This window comes from Lithobates pipiens, unplaced genomic scaffold (assembly GCF_037356315.1).
Source record: "Lithobates pipiens isolate NorthernLeopardFrog02 unplaced genomic scaffold, aLitPip1_a1.2 Scaffold_18, whole genome shotgun sequence".
NCBI lineage: Eukaryota > Metazoa > Chordata > Amphibia > Anura > Ranidae > Lithobates > Lithobates pipiens.
Window position 1 is genome coordinate 146,559,594 of NW_027507758.1, and position 13,561 is coordinate 146,573,154.

Sequence of the window (13,561 nt, forward strand, 5' to 3'; positions counted from 1 at the left end):
ATCTACCAAGATGGCCTCATGCATATTGGGACACAAAGCTAAACAAGAGATTAGTCAATATTGGTGACCAGTTCTGTGTCCTCCACTCTTTTTGAGCATAGCTTCCACAGTTCAGGTCCTTAAAATCTCTTCTGGAAAAAAACAATTATGTCAACTAGCAATTTAAATGTAGAAATCTCTAAATGTTGAGCAAAGTGGGAAGGTAAAACGTTTGAGTGAATGTGGAATGATAGTAAATTCTAAATTCACTGTACATAGGTAGAGATCAATATTGAAGCTCTGGGAGTGCGATGCTGACATTAGACCAAAGGTATTTTCTACATGCTTGGAACATACAATGCCCAAACATAACCAAGCTAGTGCTTGAACATATCTCCTTTAAATACATAAAAAGAGGGCAGACTAAAAATGTACAGGCAGATTACAAATAAAACACTTAATAGCACCATAGCCAACATGGCTATAAAAGAATAAAAACAACAGACAATACGGTATTTGATTACTGGCTTTGCTCTTGTTGCTGAGCCTGTAACATGTCACATCCCCTTCATCCATGCTGACTGAAGTGGATTTAGCAAGTGGAATTAATTGTGGATCATAGTATTGACTTGTATTATCCTAGTCAGTCTGTTTCAAGGAAAGAGCAGACGTCCCTTATGTTTTGTACACGCCGCATAAGTTATTCATCAGCAGCAATTCAGTCCTATAAATAACAGCCTCAAACAGGTTTTTTTTTTTTTTTTTTTTTTTTCATTTCTGTCATGAGGAAACAGCTTTAGACTGCTACATTGTCTTAAAATAAGATCTCATTTTGAAGCTTCATGATAGATGACATTTAAAGATCAATTATGCAGACTGACAACAGACAAAAAGGCATCAGTTATATTTTGGCCGACATGAACGTAAATGACAACAGTTTAGTTATAGTAAAGCTGCAGTATTTAGAGTCATAGATCAAAGTGTTCAACAACTGAGGCCAAAAGCAGGTGATACATTAGCTTTCAGCTCCAAGAACCTGTCCCTGGTAGTGTCCAATGCCTAAAAAAAAAGGCTGAAAAAAAAAACAATTTCTGGCTCCTAACCTTAACTTAACTCTTTTTCTAACTCCAATATGTAACCCTCCCCTCAAGTGAGCTCTCTAACATTAAAATCTCATTTAATCTTTATATAAATAAAATTAGGGATCCTGGCGCTACCTCAAAAAATGTTTTGTAAATAAAGGGTACGCCCTTATTGCATAGGGTGATCTGAGATCTATCAACTATAGTAGTCCTATATCCCGTAAGTGATAGGAGAAAATAGGGATAGGGGAAAATTCCTAATGTAAACAACAACTAGTAAACTCGTTGTTTACATTAGGAATTTTCCCCTATCACTTAGGGGATGTAGGACTACTATAGTTGATAGATCTCAGATCACCCTATGTAATAAGGGCGTACCCTTTATTTACAAAAAATTTTTGAGGTAGAGCCAGGATCCCTAATTTTATTTGTATAACAGTTGTAGTTCATAGCCTCCCAAGAATCAAGGGGACGGCAGCAACCTATTAGATTAATACCACAGCGTGGCTCGTTTTCTTTATATTTTCACTTAATCTTTAACAAGCTTACGTAAATTCAAACTTTTTTTAGTGTGTTTTTAAATCTCCAGCTTTCATTAAAATACTACCTGGTGATCCTTCCATAAATGTCCTTACGTTGACAATGCCTCGGCCCCTACTTCAATTTGGTACAGTACTGTAAATCCAACCCCTACCGTAGAACTATAGAAAATACTTTTTTTGTTAAATTTTGGAAAGAGTAAAGCCCCATACACACTATCGGATTTTCTGCAGATTTTTTCCTTCAGATTTACCAAAATAATATAATATGAGGTCAAACCTTAGGAGTTTCAATTTGTATGCAATCAGGCAGGCCCTTGCACTACATGGTTTTGGTAAATCTGAAGGAAAAAAAATCAGCAGAAAATCTGATAGTGTGTATGGGGTTTAAGGGAAGATTATAACCCCAGTAATTTTTTATCCATATGTGTGCCCTTAGGGAGATTTCCCATCACTTAATTTCTTGTAGCCAAAGCAGGAATTGAGTGGAAATCCTTCCAAAGTGAGGGAATCCCTGATTGTTAACAGGGTCCCCAGAGCTAGTGTCACTATTGGAATATGTCCCCTCTATTTCTGGTGACAACCCAAAATCTAGAAGTTATTATTTTTTACTTTAGGTGGTAATGCTAAACAGAACACATACAGAGGGTGAATCTCCTTAATAGTGGTACAGACAGTAATAAAAAACCTATTCTAATATCTCGCCTTTCTATCCATAAAAAAAGTTTACCCTTTAAGTTTAAACTAAAAATAACCAGTACTAATCTCCTAAATCATAACCCTAACTTTAGACCTAACTCCTAATCCTTAATATTAACTTTAACCTAGCCCCTAACCCACACCTTCAACCCTAAAATGCTGCACTACCAGGCCTAATCCCCTATATGGAGTCCAGCTGCTCAAAGAAACAGTTGCCTTGTAGCTGGTGGCAATGATGGGTTGCACTTGTCAACTCTGTCTAATACTGAAGATTGTGGCAGTGTAGGAAATAAAAACAAGAAAAGAAGGAAAAAATACAAATATATAAGGAAGAAGACCATTATTTTTGGCAACAAGGAAGTTGGTGAACAGTGACTGATTTCTATTCTCTCAAAACGTCCTTAAACTTCTTCCTTTGCTTACTTCCTTTCCAGCAGATGGGGAACAGCATGACTATAGCTAATATCAAAATAGAATAAGCAAGATTATATATATATATTGTGTGTGGACTGTTCTAAAAAAGAAAACCTTGTACTGTGCCAACTCCCCCCCCCCCCATGCTTTCGGAAAAAAAACATTGACCAGTAACAAAAAAAACATTTATTACAGCTATATACTGTATATATTTACTAATCACAATGAACACTGTTGCAATAATCCATTGATAGCTGGTGGGGTGTAATGGTGGCTGCAAAAGTGGATATATTTATAATTGCGACTTCAGTATCATATAATATAGGGGTGACTGGGCTTGATATCTGTTGGATTATACAGAATATATTAAAATTGTCTCAGAGGACTAATAATGGCAGCTAAGGGTTTAAAGAGTGGATGGGGAATTATACAGTATAATGGTGCCTGGTGGATTCTAATGAAGTCTGGTGGATTATATCTCTGAATAGTGTCTAGACGGCTATGTTGAACCAGTGAAAATATATTTCTGTTATTATAATGTTGGCTGTAGGAAAAAAGTGACCAAAGGATTATATATTATATTTGGACTAGATCGTTCTTGGAGAATAATATATAATTGTAGCTATGATGTATACTGTGAAAGGTCTGTCACTATTTAAAGTTAACCTGAACTCAAAAGTTCAGATTTGCTATCTTATAGGACAGTGGTCATCAACCCTGTTCTCAGGGCCCACTAACAGGCCAGGTTTTATGTATTACCTTGGGGAGATGCAAACTAGAATACTGCAATCACTGAGTAGCAAATGATATCACCTGTGTTATATATCAGTTATCTTGCAAACCTGGCCTGTTAGTGGGCCCTGAGGACATGGTTGATGACCAATGTTATAGGAAACATCTAGTACTGAAATTGTAACTAAGAAATACTCATAAAAATCCATCTTTAAACTTGAACTCTTTCTTAAAAAAAACAAAAACAGTGCACTTCCTGTGCCCAATCACTTCTGTTCCTTGAACCTCATAGCTGTATATGATAGGACTGGGATCTGAACCCATAACCTCTGCTGTATCTGGCAATGGCTTTCCTTCCTTAGCCACCTCAGTTGCTGAACAGCTCCCTGTATGATTCTTTGGACTTTCTTGCTATGCCTCTTGTTTCGAGTGAACCTTGAACTCTTTGCTCCTCCCATGAACTTCCTGATTTAAGCCATGTCTCTGCACTTGCTGTTTGCCAGATCAATGTGCTCTCTCAAGCCAATATCTTGCTCCTTTGCATACCTGCAGCTGTCCTTATCTCCACTACCACTCATTAGCCCCTTTGGCTTATTTCTTGACTATGCTTCCATTGATCCCAACCTGCAACCAATTGTTACTGACCCTTGGCGTGTTAACTGACTACGTTTCTGCATGATTCCTACCTGCTATATCTGCTACTGGACCCCAGCTTGCTCACCTCCTGGTGGGGCCACCCTGAGGACTGCAATCTGGTACTAACACACATCAAACCCATCTCCACCATCAGGAGCTCTGGCAAATACCAGTTAGTTCTTAGACCTCACACCTTGGGTGAGGCCGCATTATCTGCCAGGGTGACCTGCTGGTTCACCAATTCTGATGCAGGAGGTGAGGCTTGCTCACCTATTGGTGACGCCATCCTGAGGACCGTGATTTGGAATTAACATCCAACAAAATGCATATCCACCATCAGGAGCTCTGGTGAATAGCAGTAAGTGCTTAGACCTCGCCCCTCAGGTGAGCCGGTGTTATTTACTGGGTTGAGTTGCTTGTTCACTTATCCTGCTGGTCAGTGTGAGCCTCTCTACTGCTATAGATATTGGTCTCCATACCTGCCCCCTGACTGTGGCAGTAGATCTGCAGTGTGAGATCATCTATGGCACTGAAGACTCGCCATTCAAATGTCTCCCTGCTTATGATTTATCCATTCTGTAGATCTGTGCTTTCTCCTCCTCTCCTGTTGCTTAATGATTATTACCCCACCAGTCATCGGAGGAGCAGCACCTCTTTCACATAGGCCTAGTTGCTGACTTGTGATCCACGGTGGATTACATTGCCAACAGCAGCTGGCCTGGTTGGATGCGGCCCCATTAATTTCTGGTTGTGGTGTGGTCCCATCCACCTCTTTGGAGTGTGTTGCCAGGTGGTATCATCTGCAGAGCATAACATGCCCTTTTTTTGGCATGTTGCGAATCACAACTTCTTGGCCATGGCAATGTGTATGGGGCTATCTGGCAGGCATTGCCTGAGTATGACAGGGCACCTCAGTTGCCTGTTTTTGTTCCACTTGAAAGGGGCCTAACATGAGAAAGCAAAGCTTTACCAAAATGAGACAGAGTGTGGAACAAAGCATGGTACACTGGGCAACACAGCAGCTTTTTGGTTTGTTTTTCTCCCTTGCAGCACTGGGGTTTTTGGTCTGAATCCCAACCAGGACATAACCTGCATGAAGTTTGCATGGTCTCGCTGTGCTTGTGTTGGTTTTCTCCCAAACTCCAAAGACATGCTAATAGACCCTATTAAATGTTTGCATGTTAAATGGGGATCTTAGATTGAAAATGAATGAGTAGCATGTAAAGTGCTGTGTAAAATTGTTTGTACTATATAAGAACCTGTAATGAATAAATAGGAAAAGATCAGCTGCAGGAAGACCACCGACAATAAAAGCGATCGGTCCTTTATTTTCTGATTCCCATGTTTGGGCACAGCTTCTATGGTTTAGGCCTTTAGATACAGCAACAAAATACTCATATTTTGACTATGCCCACACTATGCAATGTAAGGTGGAATTTATGACCACTTCTGTCTTTTGTGGCTGGTGTCTTGTGCCAGACAACAGTACATACAGAAAATTGCAGTATACATTGTTTGAGATTACCTGTGACCTCACTGAATTGCCCTAATAAATAGCACAAAAAAAACAGCGAAGGCCTAAAGTAAATGAGGCTTTAACACAACTTCTTCTTCCCATACAACTAATATATCCCTGCAAGTAGATCTGCTGAGTGTTTAATTGGGTGAAAACAACGTATGTGCCTGATAGTCAGTCATTAGCAATGCCTTCAGCATGAAACCACTATGGGCCCAGTACCAGATTTCTCTATCCTCCCCCAATTCCAGAGTGAACCCAGTCAGCTGTTGCAACTGTCTGCATATAAGGAGCATATAAACATTTTATAATGCATCTAATATGTTTGGACAGAATTGTTTACACTGAGCTCTCCAAAGATTATTCTTCATTATCCCTTCTGCACTTAAAACTGAACTTTAGACAGGCAACAAAATGCACAGTTTAAATCCCTGTTTTCCCTGGCAAAGAATGCAAAATTCTGTGCAGCCAGTCTTGTGATTAAAACATACATGCCAAGGGACTTTACTTCACTTTTTATTGAACCTGCCCAAACATAAGATGTTTAGGGAGTGATCTTCCCAATTATCACCAAGCTTACAAACTATCTTATGGCAACTTCACCTTCTTCCTTCTGCATCTGAACAACATGGACCCCAATAAGTCAATCGTTACTCATGCGCCTGATTAATGCTGCTAAAATTACAGTTTCAAAATTCTGGAACCAACCATACAACCATACTATAAAGGACTGAACACAATCTGTGACATGGAGGACTTAACCAAATCTTTCAATGGTCAAGATGAAAATTTCCAATTTGCTTCCTATTCTGAGCAATACAATCATCTTATGACCCAAACATGAACCTAAAAGCAACACCTTTGCCTCGTACACATGATCGGACTTTCCGCCAACAAAACCGTGAAATTTTGTCCGAAGGGTGTTGGCTCAAACTTGTCTTGCATACACACGGTCACACAAATGTTGGCCAACAATTACGAAAGTAGTGACGTACTAGACGTACTACGTGGTTTTTCAGCTCTTTAGCGCCACCCTTTGGGCTCCTTCTGCTAATTTTGTGTTAGTAGAAGTTTGGTGAGTGTTGATTCGTGCTTTTCTTTTCGTGTTTTTCATTTAGCGTTTTTCAGTTCACGCTTTTCAGTTTGTTTCTGAACGGCGTTCATCAACCAGACATGTTGCGGAATCGGAGGAGAGAATGTGTTATTTATTATTGGCCTTAGAGTTATTGCTTTGACATTATTTTTTGGTTGAATAATGATTTGATTTTGTATATTTTCTATATTTTTGGATGCATAGAATGCACTTTTTGGTTAAGTTCTATTGGCAGATAGCATGTCTAATTTTTTTATTTTTCTTATTCTTAATGCACAATAAAAAAAATGTGGAGAATAATACTTGGCTATATGTTTTACTTCAAATGACAGTTTGGGAGTAGGCAGTTACTAAATTATTTAAAATACAATGTAAAATTAACAAGTGACACCAACATAGTTGTATCTTTGATCTTAAAGCGGGATTCCACCCTAAAGTGGAACCTCCGCTGATCGGACCCCTCCCCCCCTCCGGTGTCACAATTGACACCTTTCAGGGGGGAGGGGGGTGGAGATACCTGTCAAAGACAGGTATTTTCACCCACTTCCGGGCATAGACTCCCGTGGGAGTCTACGCCATTTCCTGCCCTGCCGCGCTGTCTGCTGGGACACACACGGGTCCCAGTGACAGCGCGGAGATTTCCTATTGCGTGGCGCGGCTCGCGCATGCGCAGTAGGGAACCGGGAAGTGAAGCCGATTCGCTTCACTTCCTGATTCCCTCACCTAGAATGGTGACTGCAGCAGCCGAGAGCCGAGTGATCGATCGGCCTCGGCTGCTGGCATCGCTGGAACCCGGGACAGGTGAGTGTCCATTTAGTAAAAGTCAGCAGCTGTAGTATTTATAGCTGCTGGCTTTTAATATTTTTTTTTTTTGGTGGAATCCCTCTTTAAAAACTAGGGGATAATGGTGTTGTGTTAACTTGCACAAATAAAAAAAAAACATAATAATATTATTCTTGATATCACTAGAAAAAAAAAGCCTTTGAAAATTTGTTTGCAATAACTCCATCAGTATCACCAGCAATGCAGCTTCATTATTATCCCACTAGAATTGTGCACTGAATTTGGAGATTTCATAATTTGTCACGTCGCAAATGTTAATTCTCCATTACGAACGCTAGTTTACAAGGCCGACCGCTTCTGCTTCCGAGCATGCATGTTTGTACTGTGGACTTTTGTCCAACGGACTTGTGTACACACTCTTGGAAAATCCGACTACACATATTTGTTGGCGTAAAATTTTAAAACATGCTAGCAAACATTTGTTGGCGGAAAGTCTGACAACAATTGTCCGGTGGAGCATACACACTATTGGATTTTCCGACAACAGCCTGACATCCAAAATTTCCCGTCAGAAAGTCCGATCGTGTGTACACGGCTTTAGACTAGGATTAGACTTGTGTCTAAACCACTGCTGCTCTGAAAAGCACTCTGTATTCTATGTGCATTTCAGAGACCTGTGACAGGCCATGAGGAGGTGCCTGTTTAAAACCTGTGATTACCACACCAATGTGCTTCAACTTCATGCATTGCATGCAGTTGCGTGTTTACAGTGCTTCCCCATTCACTTAAATGGGTCACATTCAGTGGACTTGCTGCCCACTTAAGCAACAGGAGTGATACATTTTGCATAGCTGTGTACAGCCACCTATACCCATTCATTTTTAAAGGTGGCTGTACATAGCACCAGGGGATTCAGGACACCAAAGTACGACAGTGTGTTTTTGCTGTAAGCAAGAAGGCACCTATGTGCTTGGGACCTGTTTAAATTACTGTTTTTTTAAACATTGCACAGCATTACTAAACTAGATAAAAGTATTTGTTTTTGTCCTTTGCATGTATACATCACACAGTGCGCAAGCCAGTATTGCAAACCATGCTTCTTAGGCCCCAGTGCATTGCACCCAGTGTTTTAGTGGGCCTGGGAAGGACAGGTCCTCTGCAGGCAGCTTGTCAAATTTTATGGCAGGCTGCAGCTGGACGAGGCTGAACGCTATACCAAGTGGTACTGGCATTTCACGTTCTGTCCATTTAGGGACAAAGATCCAGAGTGCAGGTCTTTAGTGTTCTAGGCTTTTGCCCCTGATTGTACAGAGCCATAAACAACAGTACCACTTGGTATACACTCTGACAGGCAGCCTGCAGGGAGGGGAGGGGGGGGGCTGGATGTGAAGCTTGATGCTGGGATTACTAAAACGCTGGGAGGGATGCACTGCAGCTGGATGTCCTGTGTGTAAGGAGCCTTACACTATTTAGCCACATACAGTTCCCGCCATAGTGCTTGCCACCTTCTTGTCATCATAAACTGCTCTCTCAGGTTGACATCTCAAAAACCTTGGATTGAGAGTAACTTGGTTTGACAGCATTTTGCAAGACAAGCAAAAATTTTTAAATAAATTTTGACTTGATATACAAGCTATACGTTGTTATACAATTAGTGTCACGTCACAACTGAGCATAAAACCAAACCAAACAGAGGCGCCTCTAAGTGTAGCAATATGGTTACATTTAATGAAGGTACAACATTTAGCAAGTCACATGGTTGATGATCAAAACAGGCAAAGCTAAGTATGCAGGCATCCGGGGTAATATAACATAGACAGTCCTCCACACCACCATCAACGTCATCCCTTCCACGCTGCACACATGGCTTTTAAATCGCTCTACTGCAGGGTAGTCTTCCCGGTCATGATTGCAGACTGACAGCGGTGAGAGCCGGCAGTGCGGAGGATGGTCTATGTGGACAGCTTTACCCCATATGCCTGCATTCTTAGATGTGCCTCTTTTAATTATCAATCATGTAGGTTGCTAAATGTTGTACTTTCATTAAATGTAACCATATTGCTACAAATAGAAGTGCCTCTCTTCTCTTTTATACTCTGTAGCTCCTGCTGGATTTTACTTTTAATCCCCTTGTGGAGGGCATTAAAAGCAAAAGGGGATAGGGACTATAAACTGAATGATTTATGAATAAATGGTTCTGGAACAAGTCATCTGAGTTTCCATTTCTTATGGAAAAATTTGCTTTGATATACAAGTGCTTTCATAGTTACATTGATCCAGCTTGGAGCAATGTAACTTTGAATATAGCATACCTGCCCGATGTCCCTGGAAGCTAAAAATCGCTTGTGTAGACATCACTACTCCAGTGGTCTCCACTTGCTTTCGGGGTCCCCTGTTGAGCAGCTGCCCTGCTCCATTCTGACACATGAGGTTGGCCACTCAGAACAGGTGCTATTCAAGGAATGCTTTGCATTTTCTGAATTAATGCAAAGCATTCTCTAACTGGACAAGGTGAAGAGCTTGATGTCAACACCCTGCCTGTCCCCCTGTAATTGTACATTGGGAGATTACGCTGCACAGGGCAAGAACATGCAGTTGAAAACAGATCTGTATACAGACTGTTTGCATCCAGGACTACTCAACTGTCCCTAACCACAGGTATTCACTCCATGAGCAATTACATGCAGGCAGCTGTGGAGAATCTTAGGCCTAATGTACACGGGACGCTCAGGCAACCTCTTCTGAATGTTTTTCTTGACAGCTTGAAACCGACATTGAAAAACGACAGTTTAGCCGCATTTGGGTGCCGCGTTTAGCGGCGTTTTACCACATTCATGTCTAGTAGCGTTTATTTAAGATAACATCATTAGACCCTCAAATAAAATAGGGCACCTTTAAAAACATTTCTAAACTAAAACCGGCGGTACCGGCGTTTAGGCACGTCTGAAACGTCGGAAACATCGGCGTCTGAACCCATTTTTTTGCCTTCAAAGAAAAGCCTCTATAGGTAACTGCCTAAAAATTACATTAAACGAACCTGTGTACATGTACACATAAGATAACATTGGATGAGTTCAGGGGCAGCTGAAAAAAGCAGCCAACTGCCTCTGAACGTCCGTTTACCAGCAGCAGTGTACAGGTATACCCCACTTTTAAGTACACAATGGGGTTTATTTACTAAAGCTGGAAAGTGCAAAATCAGGCTCACTTCTGTATAGAAACCAATGAGCTTCTAACCTCCAGTTTGTTCAATTAAGCTTTGGTAATAAAACCTTGAAACTCATTGGTTTCTATGCAGAAGTGAGCCTGATTTTGCACTTTCCAACTTTAGTAAATAAACCCCATTGTGTACTTAAAAGTGGCGTATGCCTGTACATGAGGCCTAAGCCTATCATTGATTCATACAGTTTGAGTGACAGCAGCTGCATGTAAACAACTGGCCATACTACTCAGCACAGAAATTTGCTATCTAGGTGGGATACTGCCATAAAAGCCGCGCCGCTTCCATTAGAATAATACCGGGGAAATTCTCCCATGAAAGGCCTTGTTCAAGTGCTTACTGATATAGAGCAAAAATGCTTTGTCTCTCACTTTTGCTCATGCATTCTCACCCTGTCACACAGATCTTCAGTGGAAACATACAGCGGCCAATTAAACATACATTACACAGGCATGACCCTCTGTTGTCACTGACCTGAGAAATGCCATGCAGCCATCACATATGTAGACATGAAGTGGTTGCAAAGAGAATGCAGGAGATCAACAGCACTGAGATGCAACAAAGAATGAAAAAATAATATTTTTTTCATTTGAAACAAATGGAAACTGTTTATGATGCACAGTGCTTTAAGCCACCTATGTATACGCCATTCAGTTGGAGCGCTTATTACACCAAAATGTCATATTCCTGATATGTAGCTGCTCTACCATATATTTGTATGAGAAAGTATCCTGTTCTCTTTGTATTGCTTCCTTCATGTGCAATCTCTGCCAGTCTATCTGCTTTCCTATTAAAAACTGGTCACGCTAAGCAGGAGAAGATATTGTGGTTAGTTCTCTAGCTATGTTGGGAACTCATTGTCAATGATCAAACTTGTCCTACATGCCCCTGCTGCACAGCCATTCACTGGGAAGCTCAGTGTGCTTCTGCTTTTCCTCTCCCCTCCCAGCTCCTATGTTGCTAAGAATAGAGGGAATGTGATCACTTATAAAAAATAAAAATAAAATTTTCTTTATATCTATACAAAAATGTTTTGCCTTTTATTTCTATTATAAACTGAATGGGTTGTTTTCAAAGGTGATCGTTTACAATCACTTTAAGGTTTACATGCACTTTAACCCTTTAAAGTCCACATTTTTCAATGAGCTAGCGTGACTCAAACGGTGGAGCAGAACATTAAAGGGTTAAGGGATGGCGTAATTTTTAAGCTTCATAAGCTGGCAAAATGTGCAAGTTAGACCTTGTTATATTTTTATTTATTTACCCCTCATTCAAAAATAAATTATCATTTAAAATCGTAAATTAGCGAAGAGTTTGCCTAGAGCGGCTTCATCCATAGACAGAACTGTCAGAAATTGCAAAAATAAAAATCAATCATGACCTTTCACAATTAGGCCCATCAGTCATAAATAATGCTACAATTCATTTTGAAGAAAAATAAAAAAAAGAACAAAACAAAGGAAGAATAGCAGTCCAAAAATAAACAAGCGGTACTGACTCAAGAGCAAACATAGTTGCCAACACAACCGGTCAAGTGCAAGGCAATAAAAAGCAATTTTCATGATTTATGGTGTGTTCACCAAAATTCCACCAGATTGATTTTCAAAATTAGGTGACCTTTATGATGCAAATCAAAACCTCCCTAATATTTTTCATTAAAACATTTTTTTTTTTTTTGCAGAAGTTATTAAAGCTGGTAATAACAAATTTTATACCATACATACTTATATCGCTTGCAAGTTTCACCACTTAGATGAAAACGTTATCCTAGAAACATTATTTCCCCCGGGAATACTTAATCAGAAATCGCCCCCCCCCCCCCAAAAAAAATAAAACATTAAAAAGAATAATCCACAATTTTTTTAATTCATTTTTCTAGGAGGCAATAGAAAGTGTTAGCTAGTTAATTGTCCTCAAGGAGAAAGCTAAAAACTCCATGTCCTTGTCACGAGACAGATGACAGTGCCCCAGGATGACCCTCTCCTAATATAGTCATGAAAATGTACTATGAATGCCAATCAATGAATGGACTGGGGACACAATGCAAGGAACACAACACAGCTGGACGCAATTCATAGCACATATGATCACAAATTATTTACCTACGCAAGGACGCAGCATCCCAACACTTCGCGGTCCCTCCTTGGATTAAACGGAGATTTTCTTAAAGGGCATGTAAACAGCTTTCTAATTAGGCTTGCAAGTTTGCCATTTCAACTTCAGCAGCCGCCTGGAAAAGGTGCTCTTAATATAAAGAAATTTTCATTGACTACAAGAGGTATTATTGAAAGCCTCTTTTTTCTATTTACAAAATCAGTATCTGCTCGCTTTTGTACTTTTGTCATAAAAAACTGCTAGCTTACTCCCCCTGTCGGCATCATGGTTTGGGAAGAACAAGGCAGCCCCTGCATCCCTGTAGATGTAGGAGCTCCTTGTTTGTCCCAGTTGGCCTCTAGATGTAAACCCTCACACTAACCCTACACAGACTTTTGTTTGAAAACTATTGTATACAAAATGTACGATTTTCTACGGTGACATTATAGCGAGCTGAAAAATTGAAGAAGAAGGATAGAAAATGTTTCTTGTTTCTTATCTGATCAAATTAAATTAAAAATCGAATGCGATCCTCAGTGGCAAAAATTAGAACTCACTTTCCAACCACTGGAAGAAAACAAAAGAAACAACAGCGCAACCCCATAGAGTAGCATTAAAATAAAATAAATGTCAATTTACTGAAAAATAGAAATGCACTCACAAAAGTACGCATGTCTAGGGCATAGCATTGACTTGGGAGCCTGGAAAGTCCAAGGGGCAGCCAGAGAACCACCAGCCTTGGTCAACGGCTGGGGATGAAGCATGCTGAAGATA

At 40.2% G+C, this 13,561-nt stretch overlaps 1 protein-coding gene across 2 annotated transcripts in view; it reads right to left on the reverse strand.

Annotated features, from left to right (window-relative positions):
- The window catches only part of SIPA1L2 (signal induced proliferation associated 1 like 2), a 329,734-nt gene extending 316,686 nt beyond the window's left edge, over nucleotides 1-13,048 (reverse strand). For both annotated transcript variants that reach the window (XM_077486232.1, XM_077486231.1), the window contains exon 1: nucleotides 12,796-13,048. The gene's annotated coding sequence lies outside the window, so the exon portion shown is untranslated. The remainder of the gene's footprint in view (nucleotides 1-12,795) is intronic.
- Nucleotides 13,049-13,561: the final 513 nt, after the last annotated feature.